Source organism: Triticum aestivum, chromosome 4B, assembly GCF_018294505.1.
Source record: "Triticum aestivum cultivar Chinese Spring chromosome 4B, IWGSC CS RefSeq v2.1, whole genome shotgun sequence".
Taxonomy (NCBI): Eukaryota; Viridiplantae; Streptophyta; class Magnoliopsida; order Poales; family Poaceae; genus Triticum; species Triticum aestivum.
The window spans coordinates 46,383,621-46,403,361 of NC_057804.1; the positions used below are offsets into that span (position 1 = coordinate 46,383,621).

The 19,741-nt window shown below is 49.1% G+C and overlaps 1 pseudogene; it reads right to left on the reverse strand.

Moving 5' to 3' along the window:
- Nucleotides 1–1,951: 1,951 nt before the first annotated feature.
- On the reverse strand, nt 1,952–13,708 carry LOC123089940 (uncharacterized; annotated as a pseudogene).
- Between the last annotated feature and the right edge of the window lie 6,033 nt (nt 13,709–19,741).

The following is a 19,741-nucleotide window of genomic DNA, read 5'->3' on the forward strand; positions in this document are numbered from 1 at the left end:
CTTGCTTTCCCACCGCACCACCATCCAGCCTGCATTAGCCGGCTATTGAGCTATCTCTGGTGTTAGCGATTTCACCCGCAAGGTGTAAGGACTATTCCCTACAAGACATTTTTTTGTCTTACGATCAAATTGACATTCGAATTTGACTTTCTGGACATCAAATTGATCGATCAATTTTCTATATCCTATTGTTAAGTATTTTGATTAATTAGATAGTGATTTTTTAATCTAGTGGAGAATGATTTTTTATGACATCTATACATATAAGTATTGTATGTGAGCATTTGTGTTACCGTTGGTGATTGTGGTACAGACATGTGTATGGTAATGATGTTTAACACTTTGGAGGCGTTTGTTTCATCCAGTGGTAATGTAAACGTAAATGGAACCTGATTACGGACTGTAACAGCACCGGACTGGACAAACCCCATTTTGTTTGGTTTGTATAGTGTAAAGGAAACATGTACCTAAACAGTGTTTGGTTTGACACAGTAACATGCACCTTTCCACGTAAAGAACACAACATGGGCTTTCACATGCGTCAAACAAGCACATAATTTAGAAATATTTTTGCATTCATCCAATGCAAAGACATCTTTTAACCAGAATTTGGCTCCACTTTAACAACATTACACATTTTTAAAATGAAAATGATATGAACTCGGAATTCAACGACACATCAAAATAAATTACATAATTGGTCCCTAAAATTGTTTTTATATTATAGGATAAATAGAAAGGCCAAGTTCACAATCTTGCAAAGAAGCTTTTCCATTGATCCTCATCTTCCACGCCACACCACTGATCCCATTTTCTAATGAACCTGCTTATTTTCTCATCTGCCAATAAGCACGAGTTAAGATGAGGATAAAAAAACACACAAGCAACAACCAATAGTAAAAAAATTGTATACTGCAAGAATATGCTCCATGCACTTCAACACTTTTTACAAATATAAGAATAGGAAAATGATGTATACTACAAGACCAATCGAATGAAAAGCACTCTCTTAGCTAACACAGACTACAATGGTGTATACTGCAAGAACATATACTAAAATATGGTGGAAAGGATGAGATCTACTCCATGCTTTTCAACACTTTTGACAAATATATAACAATAGTAAAATGAGGTTTTTTATACACACCAATCATGTCACACCATTATTGGAGAAGGACCTTCTTTCCCATCAACCTTGCTTCTTTCTTTCATCACCCAATGAAGAGCCAATAAGCAGGAGTTAGATATAAGGAGCCAATAAGCAGGAGCCAAAAACACCACAACACTATGTCACTACAAGTTTGGTTTATATATACTGCAAATAAAAACTCTTGCTTATATAGGCCGCTCTGTACTAGTGAAATTTTAGTTCACTTGAGCCACTCATGGTGATAAATGTCAGGATGCTATCAACCCCCAAGGTTCACAAATAAGTTCAATCAAGAATAACAAAATGTGTTATAAATCAGTGATGTAACATAGGGGCATAATTTATCAACTATCATACAGATTTATATGGCAGTCTAGATATCACATATTAGAAAAATGTGGTCACACATGAGTTGCTGAACATTTGCACCTTGTTACGGTTCATTGATTTCAGCAACCTAACTAGTTAGATCACAAACCAACAGTCGGGAAAAATAAAAACTGCATCACAAGATAGTGCATATTATTAAAGAGAGTTTAGAAAAAGGGGTACCAGATAGCATTTTGAGGACGAAGTCCCTCCTCAGAATGCCTGGAAGCACAAGCATCATGTTCATGTGCTCTGGAGCTTTAGCGAATATTGTTGTAGCTTCAATGATCTCACTCCCAGTAAATGCAAGCCTAGACAATTCACTAATTGCCTTTTCTCTTGATTTCTGTTGAGGGTCTTCTTGTGCTGCTTCTCGCGCCATTGCTGCTGTGAACGATGTTTTCATTGCACCCACATGTTGTGTCACGATGTTCAGCTGGCTATTGACATCTTGAAGCATGGTTGCAATGGATCGCTTGGTCCCGTCGCCCTCTTTGGCCTTGGCTCCTTTTTCTGCCTATTCAAACTAGTTGTATCAATAGAGAAAGTGTCAATGGACCGTTGAGATGTTCCTGTTGAGATCATATCCTCTTCCTCATTTTCTTCTTCCTCCATAGCAATTTCCTTCTCCAAGTTTCCCACTCCCTCTCCAAATCCTTCATCACTTTCTCCTGTTGCAATGTCTTTGCCATAGATAGCAACCAATTGATCAAAGTATGGAAATGATACACCATACAATCCCTTAGCCTCCTTGTGAATCTACATGTTTTTTTACAAATGAAGAAAGTTGGTTTTCGATAGCAAGGACAATAACAAGGGATAGAAACGGTACTACTTTCTCATTGAACATCTTAGGAATAGTAGCACTAACAGGCAGCAAGGGATCATCCAAATACAAAAAATACTAAAGAGAAAACACTACAATAACAGGTAACCAAGGTACAATAGCAAGGAAATTCAGCACAAAGCATTACTAAGGAATTCAGTTTTAGTGGTTCAAGTGATCTACCTGACAATGAGCTTCATATTGTGCCTTCTCGCACTGAATCATCTTTCGACTTGCATCCCATGTGAAACCACTTTTGGATAGCATTACTTCAACGACACCAAATTTCTTCCTGAAGTGCCTCACTCTTGATTCAATGTGCGGAGATGCAGTGATACCACGATTGAGGGAGTCCGGGACTAGGGGGTGTCCAGATAGCCGAACTATCATCATCGGCCGGACTCCAAGACTATGAAGATACAAGATTGAAGACTGCGTCCCGTGTCCGGATGGGACTTTCCATGGCGTGGAAGGCAAGCTTGGCGATACGGATATGTAGATCTCCTACCATTGTAACCGACTCTGTGTAACCCTAGCCCTCTCCGGTGTCTATATAAACCGGATGGCTTTAGTCCGTAGGACGAACAACAATCATACCATAGGCTAGCTTCTAGGGTTTAGCCTCCTTGATCTCGTGGTAGATCTACTCTTGTAACACACATCATCAATATTAATCAAGCAGGACGTAGGGTTTTACCTCCATCAAGAGGGCCCGAACCTGGGTAAAACATCGTGTCCCTTGTCTCATGTTACCATCCGCCTAGACACACAGTTCGGGACCCCCTACCCGAGATCCTTGGTGCTTTCATTGAGAGTTCCTCTGTGTCATCACCAATAGGCTCGATGGCTTCTTCGATCATCATCAACGATGCAGTCCAGGGTGAGACCTTCCTCCCCGGACAGATCTTCGTATTTGGCGGCTTTGCACTGCGGGCCAATTCGCTTGGCCATCTGGAGCAGATCGAAAGCTACGCCCCTGGCCGTCAGGTCAGATTTGGGAGTTTGAACTTCACGGCTGACATCCGCGGGGACTTGATCTTTGATGGATTCGAGCCACAGCCAAGCCCGCCGCACTGTCACGACGGGCATGATTTAGCTCTGCAGCCGGACAGTACCCTAGAGGCCGCACTCAAGTCTGCTCCAATCTTCAATTCGGAGCCGACTGCGCAGATCGGGGACGAGTGGCTAGACACCGCCTCGGGGGCTGCAACCGCTACGGTGATAGAGCCGAACACTGACCTTGTCCCTCATGAAGCTCGTGACTCCGAGGTGCCAGACTCCTCGCCGGACTCCGAACCTCCCGCGCCCCCTCCAATCGAATCTGATTGGGCGCCGATCATGGAGTTCACCGAGGCGGACATCTTTCAACACTCAACTTTTGGCGACATCTTGAGTTCGCTAAAGTATCTCTCGTTATCAGGAGAGCCCTGGCCGGACTGCGGTCAGGACGGTTGGGATGCGGACGACGAAGAAATTCAAAGCCCACCCACCACCCACTTAGTAGCCACTGTTAACGATCTAACCGACATGCTAGACTTCGACTCCGAAGACATCGACGGTATGGACGACGATGCCGGAGACGACCAAGAACCAGCGCCTATCGGGCACTGGAAAGCCACCCCAACTCACGACGTATACATGGTGGATACACCAAAAGGTAGCGATAATGAGGAACAACAGGACATGGCGAAGGACAACTCCCCCAACAAACAACCAAAACGGCAACGCAAGTTCCGCCCGAAGTCCCGCCTCGATAAAAACGGCACCCATACGGACCCGGCCCTAGAGCAGGGCAAAGCAGTGGACGGCGAACATGCCACCAAGCAACCATCCGAATATGATGAAATGGACAAGCAACCCATCCCCAGCGAAAACAAGAGCCTAGACGACCTCACGCCGAACACATCACCAGAGCATAGGAACCTTCATAAAAGGCTCGTCGCTACTGCAAGAAGTCTGAAGAAGCAAAAGTGGAAGCTCAAAACAGCGGAGGACGCACTCAGAATGAGATGGAGCAAAGTAATCAATACCGCAGATAAATATGGCGCTAGTTGCCAGGCAAAGAGCTACCCGAAGCGCAAGTTGTTGCCCGAATTCAACGAGGAGGCCTTAGAGCCCCCGCAATCAAAAAAGAAAGAGGCCGTCTGGCCGCATAGATGACCAGATGACAGGCTAAGAGCAGCAAGGGGCGCCGCACACAAGCCGGCACACAATCAGCATAAAGATCCTCGGAAAAAGGATGACCCGGTCAGGTCTATCTATGGGCCGAAAAAGAAGACTCCAGGAAGCAACACAACCCGCCGAGCGTTTGAAGACAATGGCACACCCAAATACAGGGGCGCCGCACACCCACTATGTTTCACCGACGAGGTACTGGATCATGAATTTTCAGCGGGATTCAATCCCATAAACATAGAGGCATATGACGGAACAACAGACCCCGGAGTCTGGATTGAGGATTATATCCTACACATACATATGGCCAGAGGAAACGATCTCCATGCCATAAAATACCTACCCCTCAAGCTCAAAGGGCTAGCTCGGCATTGGCTCAAAAGCCTCCCAGAAAATACCATTGGAAGTTGGGAAGAGCTCGAGGATGCGTTTCGAGCAAATTTTCAGGGGCCTTATGTCCGCCCTCCGGATGCAGACGATTTAAGTCACATAACTCAACAACCCGGAGAGTCAGCACGCAAATTCTGGAACAGGTTCCTCACCAAAAAGAACCAAATAGTCGACTGTCCGGACGCCGAAGCCTTAGCAGCCTTTAAGCACAACGTCCAAGACGAATGGCTCACCAGACACCTCGGCCTGGAAAAACCAAGAACAATGGCCGCACTAACAAGCCTCATGACCCGCTTTTGCGCGGGGGAAGACAGCTGGCTGGCTAGATGCAGCACCAGCGACCCGAGTACATCTGAAGTAGGGGATGGAAATGGGAAATCACGACGCAGAAAAGATCAGCGCCGGAATAAGGAAAATGGCCCAAATAGCACGTCGGTCAACGCCGGATTCAAAAGCTCTCGGCCGAATAATAAAACACTACCCCTCAAGGACAACAGCGACGAGCTATCCAACCTAAACAAAATTCTGGATAGGCTATGTCAAATACATAGTACCTCCGGGAAGCCTGCAAACCATACCCATAGAGATTGTTGGGTCTTCAAGCAGTCCGGCCGACTTAACGCCGAACGCAAGGGGATCGACACACCAGGCGAAGACGACGACGAACCCCACAAACAGCACGCCGAAAAACAGAAGACTTTCCCACTAGAAGTCAAAACAGTGAACAAACATCATGTGATAACACGAAAACACAGTGCAGCACCTGCCATACCAAGACACTGTCCGCAGAATGGGGATAGACCCTACCAAAATTTGTCGTAGCAGCACTTCCTTCAAAGGAGTGACGCCAGGTCTTTAAGCCAATTGTACAGGATCTATACCACTAGAAGTTGTGTTCGGTTCATTCGGCAACCTCCGTCGCGAAATGCTCACTCTCTATATCGCCCCATCTAACAGTGGCCCTCAAACACTATTGGGACGCGAAGCTTTCGCCCGCTTTAACGCAATACCACATCACGCGTCTCTTACGCTTCAAATGCCCGGTCCACGCGGCATAATCTCATTAAAGAGTAACTCCGAGTGTTCCTCGACCACGGAGAACGTGAGGCCGCCTTAACAGCCACACACTAATCCGACCTTGCAGGTCAAAGCCCCTAAAAACAGGTCATTCAGACCTCGGACACGGTTAGGCGAGTCCGGCGTAAATAAATAAGGGGCTTCCCAGCCGCATACCCCTTTACAAGGGGCCGCGCGTATAAACGATGAGAGCCAATAAAGCTCAACTTTATTCATATTCCAAATTATACTTTATTTTAAATACAACTTTTGCACGATATTTCTTCCAAACTAAGTCCTTCTCTTTTACAGATGAAGCACATGCTACACCCGTCCAGGATATAGCACAACGGAGACACAGGCGGAGACGTGTAGCAGGGACCCGTTGCAAGGGGACCCATTGCAAGGATTCTTTTCAGATTAAGACCCTGTGTAAACCTTTATTACTATCTCTTGTTGATACACATCCCCCGGTTTTCTACCATAACCGAGGAGGAGGCTGGTGTTTTGGCATCGGCCGCGTCAGAAGTTCCCGACTGTACCTGGACACTAGGGGCTTAGGGCATTGTTCTGCCTGGTACCATAAAGACCAAACACCTCAGGGAGTGTTCGGCGTCTCGAGTTAGGCCTTATATGCATCAGCTCCGAATCATGTCTTTGGTCAAATGTTGGGTTTGCCCGGCTCCTGTGTTTTGCTGCCTTACGTTCCGCTCCATCGGCTAACGCGGCACCACGAGAACTACTGCGATTGTGCCCCGGTTCGGCCGGGCGAGCACCTCAGTAGAGAAAGCCAAAAACTGACTGTCATGATATAGCGAGAGACTGGTCAACCACTCGTTGGACTATTGGAATGTTTAGAATTCCTCCGCTTTGACGAAGGACCACTTCCCGGTCAGGCACATACGCGCCCCGAGTTCAGAGAGCGTGGTGCCTCTAGGGGCTATATAGTAGCCCCACCATCGAGCTCCTATGGCTAAGTGAAAGTGATAAAGCATTATAGTCCGGTTGCCTAGTTTGCTATGCTATCACCTCCTTCAAAGGACCAAGACGTTGGATTAAGTGTGAAAAACCGCTTTTCTTTTTTGCAAACACCCCCGCACCATGTGCGTGGGGGCTGAAGCCAAAGACTGCAACTTTCAGGTTATTCATACATATACGGCCGCACAGGAGATAGTTCAACACTTGAACGCACAAGTATAAAAAGTCGTTGCATTATAAACATGATCTCAGAAATCATACATGTCATTTAAACATAACATCTTTCGAGCACTGCGACTCTATTAAACGAGCGCCCTGCAGGACTTCCTCAAAATAGTGCTCGGCGGGTAATCATCTTTTTTCCGAACCCCGGGATGCAACAGCGGTGGCATCCATCTCCGCCCAGTATGTTTTCACACGGGCGAGAGCCATCCGTGCACCTTCTATGCATGCCGACCGCTTCATCGCCTTGATATGCGGCACCGCCCCAAGGAATTGCTGCAACAAGCCAAAATAATTCTTCTGCTTGGGCCTTTCCGGCAACAGATGAGCGACCACATCCTTCATGGAAAGTCCGGACAATCTATTCAGCTCAGCCCACTCAGCCAGCCGATTAGCCAACGGGAGTGGACGCTCCGGACTATGGAATTGAGACCAGAAAAGCTCTTCCAATTCGTGATCCTTCTGGCTTCGGAAGTGCACGACTGCGTCCGCCGCACTCGCCGCCAAATCCAGATAAGGATCCTCCGCACCACACAATTGGCCCAACTGAGCATACTTCGGATCCGTAAACTTCCTACGCAGTAGAAAGGGCTTTCCAGCCGCAATGTCTCCGGCCTGACGCAGTTCCTCCTTCATAGCCCGCATCGCACCACGGGCATCCTTGGCTTCGGCGGCGGCCTTCTTCAGGTCCTCTTGCTCCGCTCGGCGTTCTCTTTCAAGAACCTCATAGCGGCCGGCAGCATCTTTTAATTTCGCGGCCATTCCGGCCATCTCCTCCCTGCTTCGGCAGTGAGCAGCCTTTTCGGCTTTTAGCTCTTCCGCTGCCTTCGAGGCAGCTGCATCACTTTTCCTGGCTTGCTCCTTGGCTCGAGCAAGATCTGCTCAAAGGTCTTCCACAGCAGCGGCGCCATCTGCATCAAGCATACAAATTGTAAGGAACGGGCATCAGCTCCCTTACTAGGCAACCGCGGAGCAACCACCTACCTCGCGACTCGTTAAGTCGTTTATTGACCAGCGCGATGTCCGCATCCGCAACATCGAGTTGCCTCTTCAGTTCGGCAAGTCCATCAGTCCGGCTGGCCACCGAACGTTCTGCCACCTGCATAGGAAAGGCGACATTCTATAACTGAGATTATGATCCTTGGCACGCTGTCGCTTTCGACAGCATACCAAGTCTCAGGGGCTACTATCTATACAGGGCGCACTCCATGTGCAAAACTGTCAAAAGGTATGTCATTTTTTGCGTACCTCAAACCCCGTCAGCAAACTTCCGACGGCCTCATACAACCCGCTTTCGGCGGATGAGATCCTCTCAATCACCATACTCATTAATGTGCGGTGATCTTCTGAGATAGACGCCCTCTTGAGAAAATCCTGCAGCTCCACTGGCCGTACTCCAATGGGTGCCGAACTCTCCAGCCCCGCCGGACTCGGGGAGACCCTCCGTGACGACACCTCAGGGTCATCCGCCCCGCCCGATGGGGCGGCAGATGGAGGCATCTCGCTCTCCATCATCTCCGGACGAAGGTCCCCCGAAGATGAGCTCTGCTGAGATGGGCTGAGATCCGAACTACAAGGTGAAAACTTCGGTTACCTTTGGAAATAATACAGAGGCGTCCCCTATTACAAAATTCCCCCTTTTTACTTACGGCTCGCTGGAGGGCTGACTCCTCCGGGGAGACTGTGAGGCCGGGGCTCTTCCCGGCGCAGGACCTTCCGGTGCAGATTTCCTTCCCCGCTTTGAGGCCTTGGCCTCCGGGTCTTCAGAAGCGGTCCTCTTCTCCCCCTGGAAGGAGGGATTCTCGATTCCCCCCTTATTGAAGGCCTCCTTGGCAGAGGTGGTAGTTTCCCGGTGCCCCCCTTCGCTCTCCTCCGAAGGCGCAAACTCCAACATTTTGACTAACACGGGATCCGGCGTGGTCTCAGGGAGGAGGGCCGGACACCGTATCAGTTTTGCTTGCGCTATCCACTCCTGTCCAAGGGATAGCTGGTTAAAAGGCAAACCCATGATAAATAAATGGACAATATGTCCGGACACAGGGCTACTTACTTGAGTATCCGGGCGATTGCAGCTTAGGCCAGCGTCCTCGGTCTAGTCCGGACGCATCTCTTGCGATCTGAAGAACATTTTGTACATCTCCGCGGGTGTCAAACCCATGAAGTGTTGGAGATCTCGTGGCCCCTTCGGATTAAATTCCCACAGGCGGAGGGGGCGACGTTTGCAGGGCAGAAGGCGCCAAATCAGCATAACCTGTGCCACTACGACCATATTAACCTCCCTATCTTGGAGGCCTCGAATCCGGTCCTGCAACAGGGGTACGTCTTTGGACGGCCCCCAGTTAAGCCCCTTGTTGACCCATGACGTCAGCCGTTGTGGAGGGCCCGAGCGGAAGACGGGCGGCGGCCTCTGCCTGCTGCCCCTGGGAGCGGTGATATACAACCACTCCTGTTGCCACAAGCCGAGCTCCTCCTGAAAAGAGCCCTAGGGCCATGGAGCATCGGCCCTCTTGCTTATAACCGCCCCACCGCACTCTGCCTGACGCCCCTCAATCATCTTCGGCTCCACTTTGAAGGTTTTGAGCCACAAGCCGAAGTGAGGGGTAGTGCGGAGGAAGGCTTCGCAGACGACAATGAATGATGAGATGTGGAGGATGGACTCCGGAGCCAAGTCATGGAATTCCAGCCCATAGTAAAACATGAGCCCCCTCACGAAGGGATCCATCAGGAAGCCTAAACCCCGACGTAGGTGAGACACGAACACGACGCTCTCGCCGGGCTCGGGAGTAGGAATAACTAGCCCTCGGGCTGGAAACCTATGCGAAATCTCCTAGGTCAAGTACCTGGCATCTCTCAGCTTTAGCACGTCTTCTTCCGTGACGGAAGAGGGCATCCACCGGCCTCGTAGGTCGGAGCCGGACATTGTCGAAGGTCGAAGGTACCCGAATCTGGAGCCCTGGGTGTTGGAACTCGGGGCGAGGGGCGGATTCGATTGAGGATTGAAGAAAAAGAACGGGCCTTGGTCTCATTATAAAGAGGAAGAATACCAAGAGCCATCCCCGTGACCATTTGGAACCCGCCTTCGATGGAGGGGGCGTGGCAACGGGCGCAGTTGGGTTACCCACGTCCGTATTTATGAGAATCCCGGAATAAGGGGAACACGATCTCTGCTTCGACGAGACGTGCCAAGGAAACCGCTTCGCTAAACACGCTGAGGTGGTATAATAAAAAGGATTCAAGTAAAGGCTTGGTAGTGGTGTGACGTCACGCCACCAAATACGTCAGCAGATTGAACTTGTGTAAATATTATTCTCTCTACAGTGGGACGTGGAATTTATTTTGCAGAGTCGGACACTATCCTGGTGTTCACAATCTTCCATAAATTATTCGGAGGAGGAACCCGCCTTGCAATGCCGAAGACAATATGCGCGCCGGACTCGTCGTCATTGAATCCTGGTTCAGGGGCTACTGAGGGAGTCCGGGACTAGGGGGTGTCCGGATAGCCGAACTATCATCATCGGCCGGACTCCAAGACTATGAAGATACAAGATTGAAGACTTCGTCCCGTGTCCGGATGGGACTTTCCTTGGCGTGGAAGGCAAGCTTGGCGATACGGATATGTAGATCTCCTACCATTGTAACCGACTCTGTGTAACCCTAGCCCTCTCCAGTGTCTATATAAACCGAATGGCTTTAGTCCGTAGGACGAACAACAATCATACCATAGGCTAGCTTCTAGGGTTTAGCCCCCTTGATCTCGTGGTAGATCTACTCTTGTAACACACATCATCAATATTAATCAAGCAGGACGTAGGGTTTTACCTCCATCAAGAGGGCCCGAACCTGGGTAAAACATCGTGTCCCTTGTCTCCTGTTACCATCCGCCTAGACGCACAGTTCGGGACCCCCTACCCGAGATCCACTGGTTTTGACACCGACAACGGTCTAGACACTTTTCAGCAAGATGCTTTTCCTATATCCCTAGGTATCCACCCTTGAAGGCACCATCAGCTTTCCACCTTGGATCCAAAGATAACTCATACAAAGCTTTAATAAGCTCATCGTCCTCATCCGAAGACCAATTCCTTTTATTCTTGCCTCTTCCACGAGACGTGCTGGAGCTATCCACACGGTCCATATCTGCACAAGCAAGAATGGGTACAAATGAGATGGAAAATATATATGAAAGAGAACAAATGCAAACAAGATGCAATTGTAGCTTGCAAATATAATTGAAAGGGAACAAATGGAAATGAGATGGAAATATATATAGAAGGGAACAAATAGAAACCACTTATACCTTAATGCACCCTAGCAGCCCTATGTCTATTATACATGCCCTGAGCAAGTTCATTCTGAAAATTTGTCCACTCATTCGAAGTTGAGATAGAAGTGATGAATTCTGGTTGATCCAATTCTCCCTCCATGTCTTCTAATGTTTCTTGTATTATTGGCTCGTTGATATCAAGTGGTCGACAGACATCTTTTGCAATATAAGATTATGCAAGAGTGCACATGCCATGATGATTCGACATTGGGTCTTCATGTGAAAAAAGGAAGGAGGCCTCAAAATCCCCCACTGACCCTTGAGCCTTCCAAAGCACCTTTCTACCATATTTGGGGCTCTAGCGTGGTGCATGTTGAGATACTCTTCTGCGCTACGAGGTGGATTTTGTGGTATCCAACCACCCAAGTGATACCTTTGACCTCGGTATGGAGCTAAAAATCCTTTTGTGTTTGTATAGCCAGCATTGACAAGATAATATTGGCCTTCGGGGACACGCAACCCATTTGGCCGTGAGATAGCATCCCTAAGAACCCGACCATCATGCGCAGAACCTTCCCAACCAGGTAATATGTAGATGAATTGCATGTCAGGTGCACATACACCTAAAACATTTGTATCTATATCACCCAACCTTGATCGATACCTTCCTTTCAGATTAGCTGGGACTATTACGCCTATGTGTGTGCCATCTAACGCTCCAAGGCAATTCCACAACATAAAGAGCAATGTGCAAATATTAGCATCTTTTACCACTATTGAGATCATCTAGTGAATAGTATTTTTTATTAGTAGCTATTTACCTTGAAATACTTCCACTTATCACCAGTGCAATCCTCGGGTATAGGTTTAGGCTTCTTAAGTAGCAGATGGTGGAGCTTCAAGATAGCTAGAAGACAAGCATTGAAGTTTCTACTAAATGGCTCAGGGCTTCGATAGAAGAACTTTCCTACTGTCCAATTTTTCAGATGGTGTGATAATACATACAAGAATGATGCCACTATGTCCTCTAATGATGTGTTCCTTGTACCCTTTTGTAATGCCCCGGATGCAACTTTCCATATTTGTAACTCCAACACTTGCTTTTTCCGGAGATGCGATATGATATTTCCTTCAAGGTTGGGTTTTTGTCTTTTGTTTTGCATTTGTTCATGTCATGCATTTCATCATAGCATCATGCGCATTGCATCCGCATGTTTTCATAAAACCTCGTAGCTGTTCGTAGTTACCGTTTCCCTCTTTGTCTTCGTTTCCCCCTTGTCAGACCGCTTGTCCTTCTCTCAGACCAATTGGACCCCTCTCTTCTCTCTTTCTCCGAGACCAACAACCCCCCCCTTGTCCCCGTGGCCTTTCGTCAGACCCCGTTGTCTTTGTTTTCCCGTCTCGTCTAAATGCCCACCCTCTCTGCCAGCCACCAACCCCTTGCGCGCGTCCGAAACCTTTCCCGAACCCGACCCGAGCAGTCGTCACCGTTGGATCCAGATCATCCCCTAACGTCTATAAAACATCCCTGTTTTCTTATTTGGACTCCCTAGCCTATTTTTTCTCGACCGTCCGATTTTTATCGGATGATCCAAACTCTCCTCCTTTCCATATATATAGTCCACCCCTAGTCTATTTTGCAAACCCTAGAACCTAGGGATCCTGTCCCATCCTCCATTCCCTGTCCGCCGCCGCCACTCTCTCCAAAATCCCCCTCGGGATCCATCCCTCCCCAACCATTGCTCGCCACCTACAACCTCCAGATCCCCTCGCCCTCCTCCCTCTTCGAGCCCGAGGCCAAGCCTCCTTTGCTGGATCCCCACTAGCGCTCGCCCCTGTCTCCACTGCAGCCAGCCGCTCACCCGGAGCAAGCAGCAGCCCCGCTGCCGCCGGCCCTCCCTTGCGCCCTATCTTCCTTATTCTCTCTCTCTGACTCACCTCTCTCTGTCTCTCTTCGTCAGGGACAGGAACGAGGCGAGCCCGCGTGTCCTCCGCCGTGGATCCAGGGCCTTGATCCGTTCCCGGCCTCGCCTCGGCTCGCCGGAGTCCCAACCTCGCCGGAGCCCCGCTCCTCCGTCCCCGTCGCCAAGTCCGTCTTCGAGCCCAGCCGCCGCGCCCTTGTTCCTCTGCCGCGGCCCGCGCCATCCTCGGCGAGCAAGCCGCCAGCAGCGCCGCAGCCGTCCTCGTCCACGCGTTGGAGGCATCGAGCGAGGACCTCGCCGGCTTGATCTCCTGCCTCCTTCACCCGCGCGTCGCCAAGGCCCAGTGCAGGCCGCATCCGCTCCTCCTCACTTCGTCCGTCCTCGCCGGAGTCACGCCAAGGTCGGCGTCCTCCTCATCCTAGCGCCGTCCACGACCAAGTCCGGTCGGATCCGGACGAAATCGATCTCCCCGCGCCCCGCCGTTTGCTGCCTCCTCTGCATCGAGCCAGTGCGCCATTCCCCTGCTTCTGCGTGCGAGCACGCGAGGACACGACCAGCGCCAAGTCCAGATCGGTCCCCTGCTTCCGTTGACCGCAGCCAGCGCCCTGGGCCACTTCTTGCGCCAAGCCCAGATCTGCCCGGCCTCCTCTCCACCGACCGGCCCAAGGCCCAGGGTGAGCAGCCCCCCTGGCCTTTCCTCTATTGGGCTAGCCAGATTCGGTCCAGTGTAGTTTTTATTCAGTTCTGCGAATTTGTCTTCTATCCAGTGCATGCATAATTACAGGAGGTTGCCATTATTTTAAATTGCTCACAAGTAAATAACCGTGCATCGGATTTAAATGATTTAAACTTGTAAAATGCTTAGAATTTCATCTAGTTTCATTTTTGGCCACTTTCATCCATGTTTAAAATGTTTAAAATGTTGTTTGTTTAAATTTGCTTAAATGCCATGTGATAATGATTGATTTCGTAACTAAATAACTGTAGCTCGGTTTTAAATAAACTTTATATGTAAATGGGGTGGAAAATGCCTAGTTTAACATGGTGGACTTCATTTTCCTGTTTAACAACAATAAAATATGTTTTAGGGCAGAACAGTACCAAATCTAAAATATGCATATGGGGATTTTCCGGATCGGTTGTTTGTTATATCCGGCCCCATTTAAATTGTTTAGATGGTATAGTTTTGTTATGCTTCACCCCTTGCCATGTTTAACAACATTTAATATTGTTTGGTAGCTGAAACGAGATTAACCTAAATATGTCAATGTGGTGTTTTGTCAATATGCAACTCGTTGCATAATGATCTCCACTTAACTTGTAGTATTGTTTGTTGCACTTTGCCATGCTTTTAAACCGGACATGCATCATACTTGTTTGTGCATCATGCCATGTTTATGCTTGTGCATTTACCATGTTGTTTGTTTATTTCGGGTGTTGCTTCTTAGTTCTGGTAATGTTGCGATTGTGAGGATTCGTTCGACTACTCCCGTTCGTCTTCTTCATGGACTCGTTCTTCTTCCTTGCGGGATTTCAGGCAAGATGACCATTTCCCTGGATCTCACTACTATCATTGCTATGCTAGTTGCTTCGTTCTATCGCTATGTTGCATTACCTATCATTTGATCTTCAAGCCTCCCAAATTGCCATGTCAGCCTCTAACCTTTTCACCCTTCCTAGCAAACCATTGCTTGGCTATGTTACCGCTCTGCTCAGCCCCTCTTATAGCATTGTTAGTTGCAGGTGAAGTTGAAGATTGCTCCATGGTGGACAGGATTATGTTGGGATATCACAATATTCTCTTATATTATTAATGCATCTATATACTTGGTAAAGGGTGGAAGACTCGGCCTTATGCCTGGTGTTTTATTCCACTCTTGGCGCCCTAGTTTCTGTCATACCGGTGTTATGTTCCCGGATTTTGTGTTCCTTACGCGGTTGGGTGATTTATGGGACCCCCTTGACAGTTCGCTTTGAATAAAACTCCTCCAGCAAGGCCCAACATTGGTTTTACCATTTGCCTCACCTAGCCCTTTTTCCCTTGGGTTTCCAGAGCCCGAGGGTCATCTTTATTTACCCCCCCCCCCGGGCCAGTTCTCCTCCGAGTGCTGGTCCAAACCGAGCGATGTCCGGCGCCCCCTGGGCAACCAGGGTCTATGCCAACCCGTCGTCTTGCTCATCCGGTGTGCCCTGAGAACGAGATATGTGCAGCTCCTATCGGGATTTGTCGGCACAGCGGGAGGTCTTGCTGGTCTTGTTTACCATTGTTGAAATGTCTTGTAAACCGGGATTCTGAGTCTGATCGGGTCTTCCTGGGAGAAGGTATATCCTTCGTTGATCGCGAGAGCTTATCATGGGCTAAGTTGGGATACCCCTGCAGGGTATAATCTTTCGAAAGCCGTGCCTACGGTTATAGGCAGATGGGAATTTGTTAATGTTCAGTTGTAGATAACTTGACACCAGATACAAATTGAAATGCATCAACCGCGTGTGTAGCCGTGATGGTCTCATTTCGGCGGAGTCCGGGATGTGAACACGGTTTTTGGGTTATGTCTGACGTAAGTAGGAGTTCAGGATCACTTCTTGATCATTGCTAGCTTCACGACCGTTCCATTTGCTCTCTTCTCGCTCTTATTTTGCGTATGTTAGCCACCATATATGCTTAGTCGCTGCTGCAACCTCACCACCTTACCCCTTAGCCACCATATATGCTCTTATCTATGGCAATGTCTTTGCCATAGATAGCAACCAATTGATCAAAGTATGGAAATGATACACCATACAATCCCTTAGCCTCCTTGTGAATCTACATGTTTTTTACAAATGAAGAAAGTTGGTTTTCGACAGCAAGGACAATAACAAGGGATAGAAATGGTACTACTTTCTCATTGAACATCTTAGGAATAGTAGCACTAACAGGCAGCAAGGGATCATCCAAATACAAAAAATACTAAAGAGAAAACACTACAATAACAGGTAACCAAGGTACAATAGCAAGGAAATTCAGCACAAAGCATTACTAAGGAATTCAGTTTTAGTGGTTCAAGTGATCTACCTGACAATGAGCTTCATATTGTGCCTTCTCGCACTGAATCATCTTTCGACTTGCATCCCATGTGAAACCACTTTTGGATAGCATTACTTCAACGACACCAAATTTCTTCCTGAAGTGCATCACTCTTGATTCAATGTGCGGAGATGCAGTGATACCACGGTTGAGGGAGTCCGGGACTAGGGGGTGTCCGGATAGCCGAACTATCATCATCGGCCGGACTCCAAGACTATGAAGATACAAGATTGAAGACTTCGTCCCGTGTCCGGATGGGACTTTCCATGGCGTGGAAGGCAAGCTTGGCGATACGGATATGTAGATCTCCTACCATTGTAACCGACTCTGTGTAACCCTAGCCCTCTCCGGTGTCTATATAAACCAGATGGCTTTAGTCCGTAGGACAAACAACAATCATACCATAGGCTAGCTTCTAGGGTTTAGCCTCCTTGATCTCGTGGTAGATCTACTCTTGTAACACACATCACCAATATTAATCAAGCAGGACGTAGGGTTTTACCTCCATCAAGAGGGCCCGAACCTGGGTAAAACATCGTGTCCCTTGTCTCATGTTACCATCCGCCTAGACGCACAGTTCGGGACCCCCTACCCGAGATCCACCGGTTTTGACACCGACATTGGTGCTTTCATTGAGAGTTCCTCTGTGTCATCACCGATAGGCTCGATGGCTTCTTCGATCATCATCAACGACGCAGTCCAGGGTGAGACCTTCCTCCCCGGACAGATCTTCGTATTCGGCGGCTTTGCACTGTGGGCCAATTCGCTTGGCCATCTGGAGCAGATCGAAAGCTACGCCCCTGGCCATCAGGTCAGATTTGGAAGTTTGAACTTCACAGCTGGCATCCGCGGGGACTTGATCTTTGATGGATTCGAGCCACAGCCAAGCGCGCCGCACTGTCACGACGGGCATGATTTAGCTCTGCAGCCGGACAGTACCCTGGAGGCCGCACTCGAGTCCGCTCCAATCTTCAATTCGGAGCCGACTGCGCAGATCGACGACGGGTGGCTAGACACTGCCTCGGGGGCTGCAACCTCTACGGCGATAGAGCCGAACACTGACCTTGTCCCTCATGAAGCTCGTGACTCTGAGGTGCCGGACTCCTCGCCGGACTCCGAACCTCCCGCGCCCCCTCCGATCAAATCCGATTGGGCGCCGATCATGGAGTTCACCGCGGCGGACATCTTTCAACACTCACCTTTTGGCGACATCTTGAGTTCGCTAAAGTATCTCTCGTTATCAGGAGAGCCCTGGCCGGACTGCGGTCAGGACGGTTGGGATGGGGACGACGAAGAAATTCAAAGCCCACCCACCACCCACTTAGTAGCCACTGTCAACGATCTAACCGACATGCTAGACTTCGACTCCGAAGACATCGACGGTATGGACGACGATGCCGGAGACGACCAAGAACCAGCGCCTATCGGGCACTGGAAAGCCACCCCAACTCACGACGTATACATGGTGGATACACCAAAAGGAAGCGATAATGAGGAACAACGGGACATGGCGAAGGACAACTCCCCCAACAAACAACCAAAACGGTGACGCAAGCGCTGCCCAAAGTCCCGCCTCGATAAAAACGGCACCCATACGGACCCGGCCCTAGAGCAGGGCGAAGCAATGGACGACGAACATGCCACCAAGCAACCATCCGAATATGATGAACTGGACAAGCAACCCATCCCCGGCGAAAACAAGAGCCTAGACGACCTCACGCCGAACACATCACCAGAGCATAAGAACCTTCATAAAAGGCTCGTCGCTACTGCAAGAAGTTTGAAGAAGCAAAAGCGGAAGCTCAAAACAGAGGAGGACGCACTCAGAATGAGATGGAGCAAAGTACTCAATACCGCAGATAAATATGGCGCTAGTCGCCAGGCAAAGAGCTACCCGAAGCGCAAGTTGTTGCCCGAATTCGACGAGGAGGCCTTAGAGCCCCCGCAGTCAAAAAACAAAGAGGTCGTCTGGCCGGATAGATGACCAGATGGCAGGCTAAGAGCAGCAAGGGGCACCGCACACAAGCCGGCACACAATCAGCATAAAGATCCTCGGAAAAAGGATGACCCGGTCAGGTCTGTCTATGGGCCAAAAAAGAAGACTCCAGGAAGCAACACAACCCGCCGAGCGTTTGAAGACAACGGCACACCCAAATACAGGGGCGCCGCACACCCACTATGTTTCATCGATGAGGTACTGGATCATGAATTTCCAGCGGGATTCAAACCCGTAAACATAGAGGCATATGACGGAACAACAGACCCCAGAGTCTGGATTGAGGATTATATCCTACACATACATATGGCCAGAGGAAACGGTCTCCATGCCATAAAATACCTACCCCTCAAGCTCAAAGGGCCAGCTCGGCATTGGCTCAAAAGCCTCCCAGAAAATACCATTGGAAGTTGGGAAGAGCTCGAGGATGCGTTTCGAGCAAATTTTCAGGGGACTTATGTCCGCCCTCCGGATGCAGACGATTTAAGTCACATAACTCAACAGCCCGGAGAGTCAGCACGCAAATTCTGGAACAGGTTCCTCACCAAAAAGAACCAAATAGTCGACTGTCCGGACGCCGAAGCCTTAGCAACCTTTAAGCATAACGTCCGAGACGAATGGCTCGCCAGACACCTCGGCCAGGCAAAACCAAGAACAATGGCCGCACTAACAAGCCTCATGACCCGCTTTTGCGCGGGGGAAGACAGCTGGCTGGCTAGATGCAGCACCAGCGACCCGAGTACATCCGAAGTAAGGGATGGAAATGGGAAATCACGACGCAGAAAAGATCAGCGCCGGAATAAGGAAAATGGCCCAAATAGCACGTCGGTCAACACCGGATTCAAAATCTCTCGGCCGAATAATAAAACACTGCCCCTCAAGGACAACAGCGACGAGCTATCCAACCTAAACAAAATTCTGGATAGGCTATGTCAAATACATAGTACCTCTGGGAAGCCTGCAAACCATACCCACAGAGATTGTTGGGTCTTCAAGCAGTCCGGCTGACTTAACGCCGAACGCAAGGGGCTCGACACACCAAGCGAAGACGATGACGAACCCCACAAGCAGCACGCCGAAAAACAGAAGACTTTCCCACTAGAAGTCAAAATAGTGAACAAACTTCATGTGATAACACGAAAACACAGTGCGGCACCTGTCATACCAAGACACCGTCCGCAGAATGGGGATAGACCCTACCAAAATTTGTCGTAGCAGCACTTCCTTCAAAGGAGTGATGCCAGGCCTTTAAGCCAATTGTACAGGCTCTATACCACTAGAAGTTGTGTTCGGTTCATCCGACAACCTCCGTCGCGAAAAGCTCAC